Source organism: Rhinolophus sinicus, linkage group LG02, assembly GCF_036562045.2.
Source record: "Rhinolophus sinicus isolate RSC01 linkage group LG02, ASM3656204v1, whole genome shotgun sequence".
NCBI classification, from domain to species: Eukaryota; Metazoa; Chordata; class Mammalia; order Chiroptera; family Rhinolophidae; genus Rhinolophus; species Rhinolophus sinicus.
Genome location: NC_133752.1, coordinates 173,784,375 through 173,808,072, shown reverse-complemented (window position 1 = coordinate 173,808,072; position 23,698 = coordinate 173,784,375). Strand labels below are relative to the sequence as shown.

Genomic DNA, 23,698 nt, shown 5'->3' with positions numbered 1-23,698 from the left:
ACTGTCCTTTGTCTTTCAGAACCTACTCACCTGGCCAGAGTCTTTCACACAATCGTCCAAGCTCCCTCCCTTTTCTGGGTTCCTTTCCTACCTCTGCCACTCACTGCCTTAACACTCACTTAATCTCTCTGAACTATAGTTTCCTTATCTGTTACGTAAATATGGTTGGACTTTAAAATAATAGTTTTATACACATTTTATGAAAAAATAAGATTTGTGGGGAATATTAAAAATGACCAGGTACCTTTCACTGAATCAACACACACACAGACATTTGACATACGTAGTAATATTAGATAATTTTAGGAAACTGAGGCTCAGAGGGATGTTGGGAAACATATCTAAGGTTACATGGATAAGAAGTAACCCAACGAGACTTGAGTTCATTCCTTTGATGCCCAGCCCTCCCCACAGACCCCTAAGAGCAAGGGCTACAAGTAGGAGCCCACGTCAGAGCCCAATAGCTTGTCCTGTGGGTAGAACACAGCTCCTGGGGTAACATTGGTGCCCTTTTGGCTCATCAGTTTAACCATCAAACATTCCCATTTCAAAGCTGGGTGACTGACGTGAAGATGTTTAACACTGAGGAGAAAACTAGGGTCTGTCCTAAGCAAAGTTAGTGAGTGGGCACAATTTACCTTCAATGACCCTTCCTACCTTCTATCCACTCTCCCATGTCCTATCTTTTGGAATCTAACACTCTTCATTGTCTTAATACTGCTCTGGCCACTCCAAGAGAAAACATGTCAATCAAAAATCTGTATACCATAGTCCCTCCTACCTCCTGCAATAAAACAAGTGCTTTCACACATGGCTCCACAAAAGGGTAAAAAAGAGGGACCTTTCTCACTTGACATATATACTTCCTTCACTTCTGTACACATAGTTCTTGCCCTTCTGTCCTACGCTGCCCTCTTTACCTCAGAGTGGAATTTTTCCACCTGCCCTGAGCCTTTTATTTATTTATCTTTTTATTTATTTATTTATTTATTTTAACAGGACTTTATTGGGGAACAGTGTGTACTTCTAGGACTTTTTCCAAGTCAAGTTGTTGTCCTTTCAGTCTTAGTTGTGGAGGGCGCAATTCAGTTCCAGGTCCAGTTGCCGTCAGTTGCAGGGGGCACAGCCCACCATCCCTTGCAGGAATCAAACCAGCAACTTTGTGGTTGAGAGGACGCGCTCCAACCAACTGAGCCATCCGTGAGCTCAGCGGCAGCTCAGCTCAAGGTGCCAAGTTCAATCTTAGTTGCAGGGGGCGGAGCCCACCGTCCCTTGCCAGAGTTGAGGAGTTGAACAAGCAACCTTGTGGTTGAGAGCCCACTGGCCCATGTGGGAATCAAACCGGCAGCCTTTGGTGTTAGGAGCACGGAGCTCCAACCACCTGAGCCACTGGGCAGGCCCTAAGCCTTTTATTTTTATAATCATTCATTATCAGTATCAATTGTATGCCTTGGGTGCCAATCATGCCCTTCCCCCAATGAGGTTAAAGCAAGAAGAAGGAACAAAAAGAAGCATAAGTTACTTACATTTACACAGCACTTTGCAGTAATAATACCCTTCCAAAGCCCTCATTAACTTATGAGAACAATCTAATGAAGTAGGTACTGTTATACCCATTTTTACAGATGAAAACAATGAGGCACAAAGACTTTATAGATCATTCCAGAATGGGAATCCATGTTCATCAGACTCCAAGGGCAATGGTATAATAAGGACTGTCCCTAAGAAATTATCTGATAACAATCTCCAGGAATATTTGCTTTTTAACAAATATTTAACAGTGTTAAAACCAGAGCCTAACAGAGTAATAAATATTTAACAGTGTTAAAACCAGAGCCTAACAACCCATCCAACAGTGCTGTAAGGGGATGTGATCAACAGTTGCTGATGCAATTGTCCAAAGGACCCAGTAGGTTTGAAGTGTGGGAGTCTCTCGCTGCACCAATGAGACAGTCACCAGTTCTGCGGACCATAAAAATCAGCCATACATGTAAACAAAGAATCCCAGTCTGGAGACTGAAAAAGTTGAAGCTCCCAAACAGAGGAATTCTGAATCAGAAATGAGAGCACATAACTCCATGCCAAAGCCTTAGCTTTCATCCAAATACTATATGGAACATGACATAGTAAGAGGTTCTCCAATGGCAGCCTGTGGGAATAGCAACTATGCAGTGCCCTCTAAAGTCCTCTGAAGTCTGAGACCTGGGGCAGAAAACCTGATTTTCAATTCTTTATGGATGAACCTAAAGCATAGATTTGCAGACCTTCCTAGAAATGAACAGTAAGAAGTATCAAGTAAGTTCCGACCACCAGAGAAATCTGATTTACTTCAAAGATTTTATCAGTAAAAAGGGTCAGGACACTATAAGAACTTTCTGATAATTCCACCGGGCAGGTCAAATCTAAAGACCTTTTCATAAATACATTGTGACTCAGTTAATGAGACTAGAAGAGGTATTGACCATCTTGGTAGAGCGAAAAATGGCTGACCACTATGGAATTCAGACTGGGGAAATATGAAATTGGACTGTTACCATAAAAGTTTGAGATATTGTCCTAGGCTTTTTGTAAAGGATAAAAACCTGCAAAAGATGAAGCTCAAGAAATCATTTGAGTATAATCTGAAGTCAAACATTCAGGTGAAGAGAACAAAACCATAACTATCAAGGGTGTGGCCTTTTTTAAAGAAAGGAGGCAGACTGCCCAAGAGTAGTTCATAAAAACATGAAGGCTGAATCAGCTGGCCTGGCTTCAAAGGTGCAAAGTGAAAGATGAGCTGGGAGGACCAGCCCAAATGGACTCAAGGAAGCCTACCTAAGACTGGCAGGGAAGGGAAAGGGGGTTTGTAGAGATTCAGAGGGTTGGGGGAAATAAAGATTGATTTTAGCTGGTGGTGGGAAATAAAATGAAAACAAAGAAAGAAGCCAGTGTGGTGATCAGTGCCCTGAGATGATATCTAGGAGAAGAGAGCTTCTCATGAGAAAAGGTACCTAAGTAGATAAGCCCGACTCCAGAGGGAAAGTTCTATGAAGTACGAGAAAGAGGAAACAGAGAAGAAGGAATAACTATTGAAAGTAACAGAGAGAGAGAAGACTGACCAACTCACTGTGGATAGATCCCAAGTCCAGAAAAAAGAAGACAAAGGAAAAGAAATTTAAAGGAAATCTTCAAAGACAAATTAAATTCACAAAAAGAGGACAGAGAATCATTCCAAGTAGAAGCATTAATTTACCACTGAAAAGAAGGAAAGAGTTATCACTTACAGGAGTCTAGGGAAAAATAAACTGGACCTAAGTTTGTACAGGAAGTCCTCTGGATATTACCTGTGTGGAGCAGATTATTTACCGAGAACATGGAGGAAAACTGGATTTGTGGATTTCTTTACCAGAAAATTTCAAAAGCATTAGATTTTTACTTGCAGCTTATAATGGGAACTTTCCTAAAATTTATGGGATCTGGATCTGATGATTCATAATGATGCTTATGAATTGAAGAAGCAATACAATCCACTTCATGGATATACATATGCCCCCAAAAGAAATTCTTATAACCCCCAAAGAATTTTTTTTTTAAATGCTATACATTAAAATATGACTCATTTCCTAAACACCATGAGCAGAGTATGGGTAGGGGGAGAAAAGAAAGATTTCCACTGATTCTTGAGGAAATAATAAAATAGATCTAAGTGCCCAACAAACCAAATAACCCGATTGTAAGAGCATAGGACTGAAAGATGTTTATTTAAACACGCAAGCCAACAGTTGGCTACATGATTACCAAAATGGATACTGAACCAGAAGTGATGACGTTATTTATGCACAGAAAACGAATACAAGTTGTGACGTGTAACATGAATGATGCTCCCATTTTTATTTATGAAAGTAACAGCCAAAATTCACTTCTCAAAAACTAGAACTTTGAAAGATTTTGTAGAACTTGAAACTTTGAAAGACAAGTGATGGACACTTGTCTCATTAGGGAGACCACCTCAGGGATGATGTAGATGCCTGATCACTGCAGTGTACACCTGAAGCTGAAGCTGAACAATAATGAATGTTAACTATAATTGTATATATGTTAGTTCAGTCAACTTTTGTAAATTTTATTTATATAAATTTTATATATATATATATATATATATATATATATATATATATAGTCACAAGAAGTGGAGTACAGCATTAGGAATAGAGAGAGTGGAAATGTAACGGCTATATGTGATGTCAGAGGGCCAGTAGATTGAGGGAGGGGGTTATCACTTTGTGAGGGGTATAAATGATAAATGTCTAACTATTACATTGTTTTGTATACCTGAAACTGATAATAAAAAAAATAAAAAAAACTAGAACTTTGGCAGAGGTATAAAGAAAGGGGTAAATTCCTGATGGAACAAGGAGAGATTAAAAACAAAGGGAGAGAGATCAAGGGGAGGGCAACCCTCTGATCTTCCCCAGCTGGCAGTGGTGGGCATGTTAGAAAATGATATGAGGAAGTTCTCAAGGAAAGTGGCCCTGAAATCAAAGGTTTTAAAGAGAAAACCAGAGCCCCTCAAGTAGAAGCAATAGTCAGAGAGACCAGGATGAAGAAATTGGGATAGAAATGATGAAATTTAAAGTACCAAAGAGAAGTTTCTCTAGGAGTTTGTACAGAGAAGGAGATGAGGAAAAAAACATACAGCAAAAATAAAGACATTGCCTACCAAATTCTAGAGTGTGCTAGAAATGTAAGGAAAAAAGAGTAATGGTAAAATGAAGCAGATAGATTTTCAGTGACATGATTGAAATGGATAATAAACAAGATCTTTATGAAATTGTTTCCAGGAGAAGAAAGGTATAGAAAGAGGAGAAAAAGCAGTGGTCTAATTCTAGTATGCTAAGAGTAATAAAGAAATGCATGAATTATCAGCCAAAAACCCATATCCGAAGAGAATCATGTTCAAGCTGTGTGTGGAGAAGCAGCCACCTCCTTCTGACTCGTAGGGACTTTAGCTCCTCCCCTTGGCCTCCTCGTGCACCTGTTTTCAATAGTATGTAGGGAAAAGGGTAAAAAGATAAATGAAATGAAACCCATTTCTTTTTTGGTTCAGTCAACATTTATAAAAATATGTCAATGTGCCAAGCACAGTGCTTGATACTGAAAAAATATAAGAATAAATAAGAAACATGGCTAGATATTGTGACATAAGTAGAAGCAGAAAGAGAAGGGTGTGTATTTAAAATATGGGATTTGCAAATAAGGTAAAACAAAGGTCACAACCAAGAAAATGAGAGCCAATGTGAAATATGATAGAATTGAAGATGTGAAGGTAAACAAAAGATTGCTGTATAGTCTCTCTGCAGAGGAACAAAATGGAAAGGGAAAGTGAGAAGGAAAAAGGGGAAGAGATATCAAGAGCCCTGCTCTAGAACCAGATGGACATGGGCTTTAATCTGCATCCCCGCCCTTACTCAGCTGATTCTGATGTGGTTTTGAGCAAAGAGGTGCTTATGAACTCAGCCTCACTCAGGTCCCTTGACTATAAAATAGATTAATAATGTCTACAGAGCAACTTGTGGTATAGCCATGACAGAGTAAGGGATATCAGGTTTACCCTCCCACCATAAACAACAATACACCTGGACAAAATACATAAAACAAAAGTTTTCTGATAATAAACTACAGATACTGCAGAGATGGGAACTTCGAGAGAAGAAAAACAGAAGAGGTGAAATCCACGTTACCGCTGGCCTTTTGCCCGGGGGCTTTCCAAACCACAGCACAGGGAAGTAGAACCCAAACCAAGGCAGGAAGAAAAGCAGACCAAAAGTAAGGGCTGACCAAGGAGCTGAAGTTAGCAGGGCAAGGCACTAGAGAGGAAGGAGCTGCATAGAGAAGAAATCCAGATATCTGCACAGGGACCACCTGAGTCTAACTGCAAATTAAGCTGCATGTACTCAGGTTAAAATGCCAAGGCCTAGGCGAGAATAGGTGCTGGGGAACTGTGTCTTGAACAGAAATTCCAGAGGTTCCACAGTGGGGGAGACACTGATGTCCTCAGTGGCCATAATGGGAAGAGTTTCAAGAATACTCTGGACATTTAGTTGAGATCCAGGAAAGGCCACACCTTAAGAGTTGGGTCACCTGGCCCTGGAGAGGGACTACACTGGCTCCACCATAACGAAGCCAAAGGCCAACACTCAGCAGTATCAAGCTGACCTATGAATAATCAGCTGCCTGCCAAAACAAATCCAACACTCCTGAAAGGAATACAATAAAATCCACAAGGTATGGCATATAATAAACGAAATTATGACATGTAATAAGGAGGAAACAATAGAAAGAGTCCCAGAGGTGACACAGAAGGAATTAGCAGACAAGGGCTTTACAACGACTAAGATAAATATGTTCAAGAATTTGGAAACATATTTTTTCCAAATAAAGGAAAGAATAGACATAAGGAATGAATAGATGGATAATCTTATCAGAGAATAGAAACTGTGGAATAAAACCAAATAGGAACTACAGAACTCAAAAATATACAGTAACTGTAATAATTTATAGGATGGGCCAATTGGACACTGAAAAAGAAAAGATCAGTAAACTTGAAGACAGAATAATAGAAAGTATTCGAATTGAAGCACATAGAGAAAAAAGGACTGGAAAAAAGACAGATCTTAAATTACATGTGGGAAAATATTAACCAGTCTAACATGTATATACCTGAAGTCTCAGAAGGAAAGCAGAGAGGATTTGGGGTAGAAGAACTATTTCAAACAATAATAATAATAATAATAACAACAACAACAATGACTTCCAAATGAGGTGAAAAATACCAATCCACAGATCCAAGAATCTCAATGTATCTTAAGCAAGACAAACACAAAGGAAACTACATCTAAGCATATCATAGTCAAATTGCTGAAAAACAAAGATAAAGGGAAGATCTTAAAAGCTTCCTGGGGACAAAATCATCATCATCATTATCATCATCTTACTGCTGGGGAACATTAATGAGAATTATCACTGACTTCTTGTCAGAATCAATGCAATCCAGAAGATAGTAGAATGACATCTTTGAAGCTCTGAGAGAGAAAAGACTATTAACCTAGAATTCTATATCCAGCAGAAATATCTTCCAAAAATGAAGGCAAAATAAAGAAAGACATGTCAGATAAACACAAGCTGAAAGAATTTATCACCAGCAAAACTGCCCAATGAAAAATGTTAAAGGGAGTTCTTCAGTCCAAAGGGAAATACGAGATAGAAACATAGAACTACAATACACAAAGAAGAGTACCGGAAATGGTAAATATAGGGGGGAGACCAAAAAAAAAACACTTTTTTCCTCATTTTAAAAATATTTTTACATTGACTGTTTAAAGAAAAAATAATGAGAATGTGTTTTTGCATTTATAATAGATGTAGAAGTAAAACATGCAATAAAAGTATAGTATAAGTTTCTTCTTGTATTTCACAGGAAGCCTTATTAATTCAAGTCAGACTGATAAGCTAAAGGTGCATATTTTCAGCAACTACTTAAACAAAACAAAGAGCTGTAACTAAAAAGTCAATAGGAGAGATAAAATGAAACACTAACAAATATTTTATTAATCCAAAAGGATATAGGAGAGAGAGGGAAAGGGACAAAGAATAGATGGGTAAAATCAAGAACATATGGCAAGATGATAGAATTAGACCCAACCTAACTTACAGATCTGTTGTGAAAATAAAATGAAAGAGAAAGTGGAATTCTGTTGTACAGCTGTCCTCATAATAGATATGAGGTTGCGGCAGTATTTCAGGATGGAGGGGAGGAAAGTAATAATAAGGGAAGTGGAAACGTAAACTGGGGGATATGAAAACTCTAACAGAATAGGCTCTAATTAGCCATGCTACTTCCCACACTGATTTTTCTGAGCACATACAGCCATGGGCCACTCTCACTGATGGGGTGTGGAGCTCAGCTAATGGGAACCATTTTCATGGTTTTATGGAACAACCACATGAACTTGGCTTGGGATGTATCCCCACAGGACGGAAAGTTGAGCTGGTTTGTAGTGTTGTTGTTTGAGATGCATGGAAGGCAGGAGACAAGCTTTCAAATCTACAAACACTTGGGAAGAGTGTGCCCTGCTGAAGAAAAAAGGGAAAAGCTCTGTCCACTGAAAGGATAGCATAAGAAGACAGCAGAAGAGAACAAAGATAGCAGATCAAGAAAGGAAAATTATAATCAAACACGTGACCTAGGAAGTAGGTGACTGTAAAATTAGAAATTGACAAGGTTTCTAATAATTAGCAAAAGATCAATAAAATTGGGGTTTCATGCAATATGTGTAATTAAGTTCATTTCAGTACTCACTGAGCACCTCTGACATCAGGCTCGTTATCAAGTGCCAGGGATACAAAAATTATTGAGACCTATCGCTGCCTTCAAGAAATACCCAGTTTAGTGGGGGAAAGAGGCACAGAAACAAGTCAAAATGTAGTGTGACTTTGATCCTTGCAGCCCTCTGCTACTCACCAGCTCTGTGGCTTTAGGGAAATCACTTAACCTTAGTTTTCTCATCCGTAATATGGGAATAATAATAACTACCAGGCAAGATTTTTGTGAAGATTGTTGTGCCCATGATTTTAAAAAGCACCTAGCACACTGCCTGGCCTATAGTAATTCAACAACTCCCAACCTGATAGCAGGACATAAGACACATATTAGAAACTGGATGGCAAGTAAAGGGTGTTTCTGACCATACCCTGCCTCCCTCCCCTTCAGTATCCTGATCCCCCCAGGAGAATATGCCCACCTATTTCAAATTCATGTGAATGGTGCTTACACAGAATAAATTTTGAGAATCACTATGTAAGCATTGATTCAATTCCACACTTAACGAGGACTTACTGTGTGCCAGGTTCCTAACAAACCAATTAGTATTATTTCAGCATAAAGATAGAGATATGTATAAAATGCTAAGAGAGAACAAAGAGAAGGCACTCAACCTGGGGACAGAGAAGGAAGACCCACAGGCCATGGCTGTTAGCCAAGCAAATAAGGGTGAGAAGGGCATCTAAGGAACTGAAAGGTATGAGCTGGCAATAGCACGATGTGTGTAGGGAACAAGCCAAGCATGAAATTGTCAGGAATTTTATGTATGGAGAGCTAGACAAGGGCAAGTTCATGAAAGATACGCCAAAAACCTCACTTGACCCTGTGAGTGGTGCGTGCCATGGAGGGTGTGACAGGGCGGTCCAGGGTTGGCTGTGCTCCTGATCGTCTTTCTGAAAGTGGTTCCCAAGTTGAATTTAATGAGAGCACAACTAGCCTCAGAGAGCCCAACTTCAGAAGCAATTCCTCAAGGGCAGGGGCCACGGCTCACTCAGCTTTGCTTCCCAAGAACCCACCAGAGTCAGAGGAACAGTAGGCACTCAGTTGTCTAAACAGAATTAAAATAAACTTCCTTATCCAGAACATTTTGCATTTTAAACCTGTCTACAACTATGGGATTCTTTCAATCAGGTTTGTTAAGCCCCCTGACGGGTACACCATCAAGTGAGGAGGGAAAATATGAACACAAATATAGCAAAATAAAGGGTTATAATTCAAGTAGGTGTACTTTAGGAGATAGAGAAAGAAGCAGCTAACTGTCAGAGAAAGCCAGGAGAGTCTCCACCATGGAAGAAATAATTTGAATTGGCTTTGAAGGATACATAGGAGTTCCGTAGTCAGAGACAGCTGCAAGAGTGTTCCAGCCTGAGGGTAGGCAGAGGTAGGGAGACGTGACAAACAGCTGAAAGCATATGAGGATGGATGGTTACTACTTCCACCCACTGAGGGTTGGATGTAAGAGGAGAGCCTAGAACAGTGTTTTTTCCAAACTGGACTACATATCCAAAACACCTGGGGAATTTTTAAACGACCCAATGCCCAACCACCTTTCAAACCAATTAAATTAAGGTCTCTGGAGCTGGGAGCCAGTCATTGGGATTTTTTTAAAGCTCCCAAAGTGATTCCATTGTGCTGCCAAGTTTCAGAACCATTACTCTAGAAAGAAGAGACAAGGATTTGCAGCATCCCCGGAGGTCAGGCCCTCTTAGTGCCCCTGCAGTCCTGGCACACACTCCCCACTGGGAAAGAGACCAGCCAAATACAGCCATGGCTTCCTCCTGCTGCTCCTTTTCCTCCACCAGCTCTTGGTTCAGAAATAGCCGTTCTTGAGTGTGGTCCTGGTCCCCAGACAAGTAGTATCCACTTCACAGGGCAACTTGTTAAAAAGACAAAACTTCCAGCCATACCCCAGACCAGAAACTCTAGAATTGGGGCCCAGAAATCTCTGTCTTAACAAGCCCTCTAGGTGATTCTGTTGCGTGCTAAGGTGTGAAAACCACTGTTTTGGAACGCTGATTCCTCCCAAACTGCAGCCAAGCTGCGTCTAGGTGTGTCTGCAGCAGAACCTTGCAGAGTCGCTGCTTAATCAGCAGAGACATGGGAGCTTGCCTACAGGCCATCACATTGGCCAGATATTGAATGTGCCAGATGGTGGGCATTGCAGGTGTAGGGGTGTGTGGGTGTGTGAGTGTGTGTGTGTGTGTGTGTGTGTGTGTGTGTGTGTGTGTGTGTGACCAGGAAAAGGATTTAGGGTAGGAAGCATTGGGGGCTTTATTTTCTCCTTTTCATACAAAGTGGCCCCTTGAAAGGAAACTTTCAAGAGATTTTTCAATCAGGACGGGCAGGAAAATCCATGATGTCAGTGGGCACGTATGTACCACGAGCATTTTTGCATTGGGAGAAAAGGGGAACGCAAGGGGCTGGAGAGTCAGGAGAGGGTGAGAAGGAAGAAAGTGCACTGCTGGTTCACTGCTCCAGTCCATCCACTCCTGCCAGGACCCAACCAGGTTGGGAATGCACAATTCCTGGGAGGAAAATAAAATAAAGGAAGCAAGAAGGAAATGAGTTCCCCATATAGAAATGGAAATTGCCTTTCCCCTTAAGGTCAGAGGGTCAGACAGTCAGATGTAAAGGAGGAGTGCAGCTGAACGACAGCCACGGCTGGAGCCCTAATCCTGGAGTTCATTTACCTTCGGAATAACTCCAGACTTTCCTTGCTGCTGGAGCCGTCACTTCCCGAGTCTCCACTGGAGAAGTCCGTCAGCTCCTCATTTAATCTATGAAGCTCAAGAACACTAGTGGATTCTCTGCCACAGAATTAAAGAGGGTAAGTTCTTTGGGGGCCTCTTACCATCTTCATTCAGTTCCACTGTTCCAAGCTGAAATACTGAACCTACCTGTATTTTTTTTTTTTTTTTTTTTCCTGCTTCAGTAAATCAAGAAAAATTCCCCAGGTTTGGAAAAACGATCGGATTTGACAGCGTGTGTGTAGCGCCACCTGGTGACCACTGCTTACCAAAACAGTTCCCTTCCTGGTTCTCTTGTTTATCAAAGGCTCCAGTTTCCAGACAGGTAAGCGTTTAGTTCTCATGCCTGGTCTGCTTTCTTATGGGAATGTCAGCTTTGGCTTGAAAATCTCCCGTCTTCTCACAAGCACCAAACACAATATAAACAAGCAGCAAAGTTTTCTTTTTCTCTTAAGTAAGCAAGCATTTAAAATCTTCTAAGGTACCAATTCCTCTAATTGACAAAAGGAAGCAAGAGAGAAATTTCTGGCTATGCCTATATGACATGACAAATTGTCAGGGATACTTTCTCCCTTACTGTGATTCCTGGGGTCCTAGCGTACAGGAGAGTTGAGGTACCCTTGACACTACAATATCCTGGGTTTCAAGTTTTCAAAACAATATTTGATAGATGTGAAGGACACAGGTGGTGGGAAGAAAAGATGGTGTCGTGCGGGAGACCCTGCTTGCTGCGCCATTTGTCGTGTGGGGCGGCCTTGGGGGTCTCTGCTCCCGCTCCCCACACAAGAACGCAGGATATGGTGAGGCCAAAAAGGAACACCCACGGAGCCATAGGTAGGGGAGTCATACCACTATATTCTCTCTGGCGGCACTATACTCTCAATGGAGGCTGGATCCACACTGTCCGCAAACCGCCATCCACACTTGCCAGCCCAGCCACCATCTTCTTGCTAGCCCCCATTCTTCTCCTCTGCTAGCCTAGCCACAGCAGTTATATTAGTGGCCATTGGCTCACTGATTACAGCTGACAGCCAACTAGCCACAGCTGATGGCCATTTACTACCTGAGCCAGCACCTGTCTATGTGAGGCCGAGAGCCTGGAAACTACTTTCTGGGGCTCTGCCCCCACACTCCACCCCTACAGGCTTTCGCCTCACTATCTATGCGACAAGCGTCTTCCGCGAGGGGACCTGTGCGAGGAGCCTGGAGGTGAACGCAACATCCTGGACACAACTAGGCTCTCTGGGCACAGCCAGGGTTTCTCAGGGCACCACCAGTGCTTCTGGGCACGACCAGACTTCCTGGACTTCTTAGGGTACCACTAGTTTCCCCGGACACAGCCAGGGTTTCTCAGGGCACTGCCACTCTCTCTGGGAACAGCCCGACTTCCTGGGCACAGCTAGGGCATCTCAGGGCTCAGCCAGACTTCCTGGACACAGCCAGGGCTCTCACACGAACAAACCGCTCCACCATGCTTTGGTAGGTTTTGGCCGGCACTGCGCTCTGCTTACGAAGCTGAGCTTTTATACGTGTAAACTGCTCCAGTACATTCTGGAGAGTTTCAGCCGACATCATACCCTGCTCGCTGCGCCATTTGTCATGTGGGGCGGCCTTGGGGGTCTCTGCTCCCGCTCCCCACACAAGAACGCAGGACATGGTGAGGCCAAAAAGGAACACCCACGGAGCCATAGGTAGGGGAGTCATACCACTATATTCTCTCTGGCGGCACTATACTCTCAATGGAGGCTGGATCCACACTGTCCGCAAACCGCCATCCACGCTTGCCAGCCCAGCCGCCATCTTCTTGCTAGCCCCCATTCTTCCTGCTAGCGTAGCCACAGCAGTTTTATATCAGTGGCCATTGGCTCACTGGTTACAGCTGACGGCCAACTAGCTACAGCTGATGGCCATGCAATCACAGTTGATGGCCATTTACTACCTGAGCCAGCACCTGTCTATGTGAGGCCGAGAGCCTGGAAACTACTTTCTGGGGCTCTGTCCCCACAGATGGTCTGGAGAGCCACTGAGGGCAGTGGGGCATGCTGATTGCTGGGTATCAGGAGAGATCAGTCTCGTCTTGATGTAGCTGCTTACCCACCTTGTGACCTTGGGCAAGGGACTTAATCTTAGTGGAACTTAGTGCCCCAGATTTTATCCTCTTCACTATTTTCTCCACAAATTCCATGGTTTTAAAAGATGTTGCCTACCAAAATGCAACTTCTCTAAAGAAGTAACTAGTAACTCTTCAATCTTTAGTAGCCAAATGTACAAATATCTGCCAGAGCTTCTGATCATCACGAAGACACCAGTGTTGCTGCAATGAGTTTACATCCCAGACAGAAGCAAACACACTCGATCCCTCCTTATCCTGATCCCTGGTGGCGTATGGTTTCTGTAGGCTTTTGGAATATTGAAACTAATATTGAAACCACAGACTCCAGTTACAAGTTTCCTAGGCCCTACGGCTGAGGAATCCCTGTTTAGGAATCAACAGACTGGATAATCTTGAGGGTAACTCAGGCTCTTATGAACTAAAACAAGGGATGAATGGAAAGCTGTGGTGTGTATGTGCAGAAAGAATATCAATTTCAAAAATATCATTACAGGGAATTAACAGTTAAGAAATGCCAGCTCTGTGCCAGGAGTTTCAGATTCAGAATCTCCATTAGTCCCCACAATACCCACTAAAGTAGCCATGCAGATAAGGAAATAGGTACAGAGAAGTTAAGGAAATTGCCTGCACAATACCACTGGGTCAGAACAATGTCTGTATGATTTCAGAGTGCATAATCTTTCAACATAACCAACTTTAAAAACAAAACATGGCAATTTCCAGGTAGAAACCAACAGCCCAAACTTAAACCACTGTGTTGAATGGAAACCCTAGGTACTACCATGTTTCCACAAGTTTCCATCTTCCTAAAATGTAACATTTTTGTTTACTGTTTATTGACAAAACTTTTGAATATCTATTCAATGTTGTTGTTGTTTTATTATACATTCTTGTACTGTAGTAGAGCCAATTTCCTGACTCCTGGTCCATTTATCTGAAAGCCAACTGGGAAGTATTTCCATTCTATGTCAGTTGATTTTTAATGACTTGGGCTAATGTGTTGTTTCAAGATATGAAAGCTCAGTTCTGGGATATTTTCTTCTATTTTTCCTTTAATAATCTTCTTCCACCCATTATCTCTGTTCTCTCTTTCTGAAACATCTAGTAGCTTAGTATTGGACCACTTGAGTAGCTATTCTAGTTTAACTTTTCTCTCTGTGTTAGGGAATGTGATTCACCCAGGAGGAAAAGAATATCCAATTAAACAGTGACTTAAATTAGGGTTTTCTTTTGTCACATAAGAAGTCAAGAGGTAGTTGGACTGCTATTATTTCAGAGGCTCAAGGATATCAAGGCAAAGATCTTTGGGACTCTCTTGGCCTCTAACACATCACCTCAGGATAATTTCTGCACTCCCGCCATCACACCCACACTCAAGGCAGAAATAGGAGGAAGGGGAAGAAACAGAAAGCTGAAGCCTTTCCAGAAACCCCCTTCAGACTTCAACTTATGACCGGAAAAGTGTCATAAGGCAAATCTGATTACAGAAGTGTCTAGGAAAGGAACTTTTAGTTAGTATCCCACCCCCAACAGTGGAGGAGGACAAAGAAAAGGAGGGTTGTAAAGAAGGAACCAACCAACCCAGTATCCTAGTTTCTGGTCTTTTTTATAAAAACTGCTTTATACAAGAATTCCTCAAATTCATCTCCCAAACTTTCTGTTGAATTTTTATTTCTGCTCTAATCATTTTAATTTCTAAGAGTTCTTTCTTGTTTTCTGATATTTCCTTTTTTTATTAATGGCATCCATTTTTGTTTCATATATATCTTGTCATCTCTCTAAAGACACTTATAATTTTTCTTTAAGTTTTTTGCCTCTTCCTTACAATATTTCTTTTTTTCTTCAAATTGATAAGTTCCTGCACCTTCCTCCCCTCCACACACACACTTTGATCTCTGCCTTTTATTTTGGTGGTGTCTCTCAAAAGTCAAATTCAACAGCTATAAAGCAATTAATCCATTTAGAACATGGACAAAGCACACAAAGAGACGTTTCACCAAAGACATACAGATGACAAATAAGCACATGAAAAGATCTTCAACATTAACAGCCATTAGTGAAATACAAATTAAAACCACTATGAGAAATCACTACCTACCTACCAGAATGGCTTAAATAAAAAAGAGTGACACCACCAAATTCTGACAGGGATGCAGAGAAACTGGATCACTCATCTGTTGGTGGTAGGAATGTAAAATGGTAGAGTTTGACAGTTTCTTTCAAAACTAAATATGCAACTGCCATATGACCTAGCAAGTAATCTCCTGGGCATTTCTTTCACAGATATAAAGAGTTATATTTGCACAAAACCTCTACACAAACGTTTGTAGCAACTTTATTCATAATGGCCCCAAGCTGGAAGTAATCCAGATGTCCTTTAATGGGTGAATGGTTAAACAAAGTGTGGTACATCAATACTGAGAATACTATTCATCAACAAAAAAGGAGCAAACTATTAATAGACCCAAGAACATGGAGGAATCTCCAGAGAATTATGCTGAGTGAAAAAAAATCCAATCCCAGAAGGTTACATACGGTATGATTTCATTTATTAACATTCTTGAAATGACAAAACGATAGAAATAGATGACAGATTAGTAGTTGCCATGGGGGGTGGGAGCAGGAGGGAAGGAGTTGTGGCTAAAAAATGACACCAGGAGAGATCCTTGGTGATGAAAAGACTCTGCGTCTTGACTCTATCGATGTCAATACCCTGATTATGATCCTGTGCTGTAGTTTTGAATGATGTTACCACTGAGGAAAACTGTATGAAGGGTATGCAAGATATCTCATTGTTTCTTACAAGTGTATGTGAATCTATAATTATCTCAAAATCAGAAGTTTAATTTTTTTTTTAACTTCTGGGCACACGAAAATAAACTCATTTTTCGTAAGTCTTCAAGTTTCAGCTGATACCGTGCAGGTGGCTCTGCTGATCTTGGCTGGCCTCACTCATGTGCCTGGGGTTCGGCTGTAGGCTGGGTTCCTCTGGGTCAGCTGGGAGCCTGACTTTGCTCCATGTGTCTTTTATTCTCAGCAAGGAGGCCTGGACGTGTTCTCATGGCTACAGCAGAGGTGCACAAGAAAGCAAGCTCCAAAGGATAAACCTCTCTCAAGCCTGGGCTTCAGTCATGGCTTTTGCATGATGACAGCTGAAGCAAGTCCTGTGATTGAGCTCAGAATCGGGGGACAGGACAAATCATTCTACTCATGATGGGAGGGCACTACACAGTCATAAGCATAGGTGCAGGGAGTGGTGAAAAGCTCCCACTTTATAATACCATCAGGGACTCTACAATACCATCCTCGAGCACCTCCAGAACTAAAACCACTTATTGCCATGCTTCCTTCTCACAGGCAGATGCAATTCTCCATGCTTTTAAGGACTGTACTATAGGCTCCGAGTGTCCTTTTGCCAAAGACGGATCACAAGGAAAGAAAATACATGATGTCTAAAAACATGCTACACTGAGTCAAGCTTCCTTTAGACTGTCCCACTGCCACTGGTCTCGACCTTCCCAGCCCTGACCCAATCTTCATTCCATCTGCTGCCCCATCTCTGATTCCCTTTCCACCCTTTCAATCTTCTAGAATCCCCATTTCTTTCCTACCACTCACCAGACTTTATTTTATTACAATCCCTGTCCAAAGTCACTGGAGCAGTTCTGAGGTCTCCATTCCCTCTTCTATAAAAGGGGGACAATAGCAGTACCCACACTGCTCCATCACAAATTAAGTGGTTGTGAGGATGAAGCCACATAACCCACATAATGAGTTAACACTGCCTTGTGATTAGTAATTCCTTAATAAATTGTTGTGGGGTTTTTTCTTTGAATGTGGAGGTAGGGGGCATGCTTAGTCTAACTGCTGACACTTAAAGGAATCCCAGTTGGAAGTCTGAAAAGGTATTCCCATGGGAACTGCTCTCCATGGTGACTGTATTTTATACCATTATTACTCCTGAAGATTCTGTGGTTCCGGTGCTTCACTAAATCCTACAAGTGAAATGGGCTCCCCTGGACTGGTCTGGCCAAACTAACCAGCATGAAGAACATTATTCCAAGGGGCAAATGTGAGTGCTAAACAAGTGTCTTACAAATAAACTTTTGAAATAGAACTCACTCTTAAGTTGGGTATCGCCTGGAATTGAATGTTCTGAGAGCAGATGCTTTGGAGACGGTGCATGTACAAGGCTGTTGTTGAATGGTAGATAGTCTACTGACCTGAATTCTCTGAGCAAGACCTTAGGAATGGGACCAGATGACAGAGATGCTCAGGGCCAAGGGTGGGAAGCAAAACGGAGGTAAAGAGAACCAGGTAGACCTTAGGGGGAGGGCAGTTAGTGGGAGGTCACAATCAATACCTTGGTTTGCAGAGATCAGGGAGAAGTCTTGAAAAGAAGCCTCAGAAACGAGGAAAACAGGGTGGTGAGAGCAATGCCAGATCTACTTGTTGGTGAGGAGGCTGTGTGCACAGAAAGTTTTTAAACAAAAGCTTATAGGAATATTTCTGGGACCCAAGCAGAAAAGACATAGCTAGACTCATAATGTGAAAATGAAACAGAATGTGAAGAAGCAATACAAAAACTATAGCTCTGAGACTAAGTAAAAGCCTAGAAGAGATGGATTCAGGGCTTTTGTGTGGAAGTGTTTAGAAGGTTTGAATATCACTATAGCCTGAAGCTAAACTGAGAGGTTTCAGTATATAACTATGAGACACTCAGTACTTTTCACTGTAGTCAAGTTCAGCAGGAAGTTGACCGTTTGGGTGTACAGGACAGCAATGAGCAGGATGGGGAAAGGTGGGGGAAGGAACACTGCAAGAAACAGAGGAAATGGGGAAAGGAGCTGGCTTTTGTGGAGGCACAGTCTCTTTTCACACTGGACTAGTGAGAGGCAAGAATTAACTTGTGTGAGACCCAGGTCTACCTGGGCAGTGTTGGACCCCATCTCAACCCTGTTAGTGCACCAGACATCATGCACATCGACTGTTTTACAATGACATGTGGACCATAAAATGGCACCAAGGTCTTTAGTGATGTTGAAATTCAGCTAGCAAACATTGGAATCTCAGGGATGTATCCTACAGTGCTCTCCAAGCTTCTATTTGAATACCTCTATGGATGGACCCTAACTTCTCATGAGACACCCATCTCCTTACTAAACAACGGTCATTGTGAAGAATTCTCTCCATACAGCCAGATCAAATCTATCCCCTTGGTGACTTCTAGCCCCCCCCCCATCCTCATTCTGCTCTCGGAGTAGCCAAATCTAATCCTTCCTCCCCATGAGCTTCATTTTCATTCCCCCTACATCTTCTCTCTTCTAGGATAAATAGTCCACATTACACAGCCTTAATAGCCAAGTCACTGACCATTTCATGATATCCTAATGTATGCAAAGCCCCATGCATGTGCTAAGTGGGACCCGAAAGTGAATAAATTGTCTCCTTGCTCTTCAGGCAAACAGGGTGAAGACAGAGGCGTGGATGATGGACTCCAATACGAAGAAGACTAACAAGTACTATGATAAATATTCAAAATTTGCTGTGGTGTAGCTATGGGGAATGAGTAGACCAGCTCAACTTGGGGGAGCCAGAAAGGCTTCTAGGAAGAGGTGGAATTTGAGTCACATTCTGAAAGATAAGCAGATGTGGGAAGGAAGCAGGTGGAGAGTGGAAAGAGCACAGGACCTTGGTTTTTCATTTCCTGTTTGACCTTGAGCATGTTTTAAATGAGGGCCCTGAACTCGATGATCTCTAAAATCTCATGGTAAAGAGAGTATAAGTTTGAGCATTTCAACTTAGGTAAGAGTCCAAAAGTGTGACGGCCTCCCCATATCAAGGGAGTGATGTGTGTGCGTTGGGGCAGGGCTGGCAATGACAGGAGGAAGATAATTCAGTCAATATACTGCCTGTCGTACTGCTGCAGCACCATCACCATTCTGATCATGTCATTTGAGGACAATGACATTCTTAGAATGGTCATTCTCATACCACCACCAGCCGCAACAGCAACATTTCTCTAGCAATTGCTATGAGCCAGGCACTTTTGGAAGCACTTTACATATTTACATTTACATCCCAGTGAATCCTTATAACAGACCTATGATATAGGTAAACATTTTTTATTATTCCCATTTTATAGATGAGAAAACAGAGGCACAGAGAGATTAAATAACTTGCCCAAGTTCATAGAGCTAGCCTCACGGCACAGCTGGGATTTGAAGTTAGGCAGTCTGGCTTCCTGCTTTACTTCTTCAGTAGAAAATGCCAGGGCAGAACTGTACACAGGTCTGTAGACATGTTTTGCCACACCAGGGCGAGAGTCGAGTAGCACTCGACCTTCTTTTGTTTCCTATTAACTCAGCCTAAAACAACGTTGGCTTTCTTGGAAGCCACACCACATTGATGATTCAAATTAAGCTGGCAGTCGCCTAAAATCCCTGAAATGCTTTTGACATGAGCCACTTTTAAGCAAGGTCAGCCCCATTCTGTTCCCATGAAGTGGATTTGTTAATCTTAAATGCTGAGCTTTTCATTAAGCCCCACTCACTACTTTCTATGTGTCAGCTCATAGTTTTACCCTACAGTAATTTTGAAACATAGTTTGTTATCTAAAGTTATTTCTCTCAATTTAGTAATAACAGTAACAGCTATCAGTTATTGGAGCATTAACTTGGTGCAAGGTACCCTGCTAAATGTTTTTCATGTAGTATCTTATGCAATAGTTTAGTCTTTACATGAAGTCTATTATTATCATTATTATTGTTATTATTATTATTCACATTTGAGAGAATAAGAAATCAAAGCCAGTGAAATTAAGAAACTTGCTCGAGATCCAATTAGAAAGTAACAAATCCAAGGTTCACCTCCAGGATTGTCTGACTCTGGGTCCTGAACTTGTATGTATATGCTCTCTCACCTCTTTGCATCATTCTATAAACTTGTCATTATCACAGACTATAGTTTAGTGGTTACCAGAGGGTAAGGGGGGTGGGGGGTGGGAGATGAGGGTAAGGGGGATCAAATATATGGTGATGGAAGGAGAACTGACTCTGGGTGGTGAACACATAATGGGATTTATAGATGATGAAAAACAGAATTGTACACCTGAAATCTATGTAATTTTACTAACAATTGTCACCCCAATAAATTTAAATAAATTAAAAAAAAAATAAAACAAAACAAAAAAACTTGTCATTATCTAAGTCAATCACAAAAAAAATGTCAAACAGAATCAAGGACATAAGTCACAGGTGAGGAATATCCCTCTAAGTATACATGAACCAATCACTCTCGTAGTCATAAACAATTAGAGACTGAGGCATTTTTTACACAATCCTAAGGACAAGAGAAATTGAGCAATTTTCCCAAGTTCAGAGAGGAAACAAGATGGAAAGTAACTAATGCAGAGAGGTCAAGCTCTCCATTCCATCAAGTATAAATAAGAAACCATCCAAAAAAGTTTTGCAATTACTTGCAATTACAGTGTAGTGTCATCTAGACTGCAATTCTCTAACTTATTCGCATGCATCTCATGAGGTCTTTATCAAAAGTCTTGCTTCCATGAACGTGCACTTCGTCAAAGACACCTTCAACGGGTGGGAGATGGGATTATTTTGTCCTGCCCCACTCTCATGTACACATGGAACTCCACATTGTAACAGTTCATAAGTCATCCGTGTCATAATCCAGTATAGGATTTTGCAAAGAATTAGCATCAGTGGGAGGAGGTATTTGAGGGTTGTCAACTCTCCCAAAAACGGCAAGTCATCTTCAGTCGTCAGGCACCACTCAAGTGTAGCCCCTAGTCACCCAACACTGGGCCTAAGATTTACTTAAAACTGCTAAACACACCCCTGCCACCTATATATAAAGCTTCAAATTCTCTCAGTGATTTCCACTTTCTACCTTCTAATGTTGTAAATGAATCTGGAAACAATCCCTTCTTTTGTCATTAACGTTTCAAGATCCTCAGCTCAGCCTGACACTCCAGGTCTATTCCACACCTTTGTGTTTGTTTTTTGTCACAGCCACTGACAAAGACTCTTTCCTTGACCAAACTTTATTCAGACTCCTCAGCCCAACTCCACTGCTTCCTTGTGCATGTTCTCTAAGAGCCCAGTTGTAGCAGGAATCCTGCTAAGTCACTTTAGCAGAATCTCCCACCCTTGATATCTCATCACCATGGATATCTGATCACATTCTTCACCCCAACCATCCCCTAGGTAATGTCTGGTCACCCTGGCCATCTTCAGCAAGAATTTTATCAGGTTGGTTTAGCCAGACGTCCCCCACCCCTTACCCATGACACTTCCTCCTATTAATTTTCCATCTACTGATCCCCTCTCTCCCCCCTGCTCCTTGGCTATGAATTCCCACTTTTCCTTGTTGCATTCAGAGCTACTGCAGAATCCCTTTGCAGTACAATCAGTTCCTATACCTATCACAATAGTTCTGAATATAGTCTGCCTTAATGTTTCAGTAAGTGACAGAATAAATTTTTCTTTAACACCTCCTTTGGCCATCTCTTACATATGTACTTTTATAGTGAGAGCTCATCCAAAAACTTCCTTTTAGCCTCAAAATCAAGTGTCTTCCCTTTGCTTTCTTCTCCAGATCACTCTTTCCTACCCCTCATCTAACAAGAGGCAGAATCAGGATTCAAGTCTGAACTGCCTTGTGGAGCCTGAGCCTTTAACTTCTATGCTACATTATACCTGCATTATCTGCAAATGTCTCAGTAACTAAGCCATTGATTAAAATATAACCAATGGCAGAACCTTGAGATCTCTGTCCAACTGACTCAATCAATTAAGCAGACTCTGAAGGGCACATGATGTCCAGAGAATTTAAGTAATTTAACCAATGTTAGGAGATGTTGTTTTTAAAGGTAAAATCATGCACTGTCAAAGATAAACAAAGCAACACCCTAGTTAAAGTGGTAAGGACAGATTTTAATCAGTCATATACTATTGCAATGGGCAAGAGTCCAGCAGGAGGGAGTGAGCAGGGGTTCAGTAGAGTCAAGGGAGTGATAAATTACAAAAAGCAGGAAGGTGGGGTTGGTCTGTGTGAAACCATCTGGGTTTGTTAGGTTCCTACCCTCTCAGACACGGGGAGACAGGGACCCCACATTCAGGTGTTGGCTGGAATAAACAGTAAATTCTTTCGGCAGTGTTGTTTCCTCAGGTATGCACTTTAAGGGGGCTAGGGTCATCCTAGGGATGTCACCCTAAACTCTTAGTGTTTTGTTCAAGTCTCTCTAGGACAAGCTTGAGGCCAAGTTGAGAAAGGACCCGGAGGAGGCTAGCTACAGTTTGGTCAAGGAGAGAATCTTTGCATAACATAAAACAATAGGTGTCAAATACTCATTAATGGAACCAGTAAAATATTATAACCAGTTCAAAAGAGACCTTAAACTACTGCACTTTCATAGTCACATAAGAAATGCAGAAATGATTTTACAAATAGAGGCAAAACTGGAAAAGTTCGTTGATAAGCCAAGCTGTTGCACTCCACAGAATGACAATAGACACTTTAATGGAAGGAATCATCTACATCACTATTAGATTACTCTAAGTCAGCTTCTGTCTCTACAGACTTGTGACATAGCTCAATCAGAAGCTAGCAAAGGTGCACGTGTCTATAAAATCAAATAATACCATTGCAAAGATGTCCAGTAATCTCTGTGCCCATTGCAAAATCTCCCAGTTTTTTCCTACATCAAGGTCAGACAGCAGGAAAAGTGAGTCCAGAAAAATCAAAAAGATGAAGAGCAGCAATAATCAGGGACACATCTATACAGAATGAAGATGGTCAAGTTAAGTGGTTAGTTAGGTCTCCAAACTCTGAAGACTGGTCGCCTGCCTGAGCTCCCTCACATCCCAGCTTTGCCACACGTGACTGTGTTACCTTGGACAATTTCACGTAATTCCCCTGCGCCTCAATTTCCTCATCTATAACATGGGCATAACAACAAGTACCTACTGCATAACTGAGCTAATAATTGGTAAAGTCTCAGTAAAATGATAGCTATCCTTGTTGTGCTTCTTTGGATCTCGTGGCCATGAAAACATGCCTATCTTTACTCTGAAAGGCAATGTCTGACTAGCCCCAGAATTCTATCTTAATGATCACAAATGCTACAATAAGATGAGCATTAATTCTTTCTCCCAAGGTTCCCATTGCTTCTACTCAACTAACAATTTCCTCTTCGCCACATGTAAGATTCCTGTGTAGAAAACATTTACCAGCATTACTTCCTCTTCCTTAGCACCAAGTATGAGATCCTCTTTGTTTATCAGAAGCGTTTGGCAGACGTCAAGGTAGTTAAAATCTCCTATCACAATTATATCCTGCCTCTGTGCCGGCGTGATTGCTCTACCGAAAGCATCATCCATCTTCCTTCTAGTTGGGCCAGTTACAGCAACCCCAACACCAGCACTTCAGTTCCTTCCATTATCTCGTCTTCACCCA

The 23,698-nt window shown here is 41.7% G+C and overlaps 1 long non-coding RNA gene across 1 annotated transcript; it reads left to right on the top strand.

Moving 5' to 3' along the window:
* The first annotated feature begins 10,786 nt into the window (after positions 1-10,786).
* Positions 10,787-17,588, top strand: LOC141568798 (uncharacterized). Its single transcript, XR_012492001.1, has 3 exons — positions 10,787-11,186; positions 11,292-11,431; positions 16,257-17,588. It is a non-coding gene; the product is annotated as an uncharacterized LOC141568798 (long non-coding RNA).
* The last annotated feature ends 6,110 nt before the right edge of the window (positions 17,589-23,698 follow it).